Consider the following 867-nt stretch of genomic DNA (forward strand, 5'->3'; position numbering starts at 1 on the left):
ATCCGCCGACAACGTAGAGGTGGTGGCCGAGATGGACTATGATGAAGTTGTAAATACCACAAAGCTAAGGGTTGCAGGTCATTGGTGGAAGAGGACACCATGCGTGGTTCTTTGGGTTGAAGAGAAAGGAAGAAGCAATGGATGGGTCCTACGAGAAGATGCAAAGGAGGCAGGTGTGGCAGCAATGGAGGATAGTGGAGAAGAAGGGCTTCAAGAAAAGGACCGATTCCATGAGGGTGGAAGAAACATGACTGTTACTCTCCCACTTTAACGTTACGTTTTGCTCCATACCCAAAACAACGTCATGTTGTGGACAAGGATGAGGACCAATTTGCCTATCAGAGATATATGTACACGTTACCAAACACGTTGAATACTAAACATGTTATCTCAGAATTTTTCAACGGCCTCAAACGGAAAAATCATGTGAAGGACTGATTTGGCTGACGGAGACAAACATTGAAAATTGATGTATGTATTAATTTTTTTGGAAACTTAAATGTCCGCTTTTGAAATCTTCAGGCGGTTATTTGGGTAATTACTCCCAAAAATATTTTGGCGCTGACATACATAACTTCCACTTTTATTAATGACAAAAATACCCTTAATAATATAAAAAACATGTCAAAAATATCCATCCACAAAGAGAGACGTATTCTGTTAACGGAATTGGATGAGGTGGCAAACAAAAAATGCTAATGTGGCATCCATTTTATGAATCTCGTTAAAGAAATCCTAATTTTCCAACTCTCTACTCTACTAGCTCCACCGCCACCATTCCCATCTTCTCTCAGCTAGTTGTTGTCCTTGTCTTCTTCGATTTTTTTTCTCTCCCAACTGTCTATTCCGCCATTCTTCCTCTCCATG

This window comes from Arachis duranensis, chromosome 1 (genome assembly GCF_000817695.3).
Source record: "Arachis duranensis cultivar V14167 chromosome 1, aradu.V14167.gnm2.J7QH, whole genome shotgun sequence".
In the NCBI taxonomy this organism is placed as follows: Eukaryota; Viridiplantae; Streptophyta; class Magnoliopsida; order Fabales; family Fabaceae; genus Arachis; species Arachis duranensis.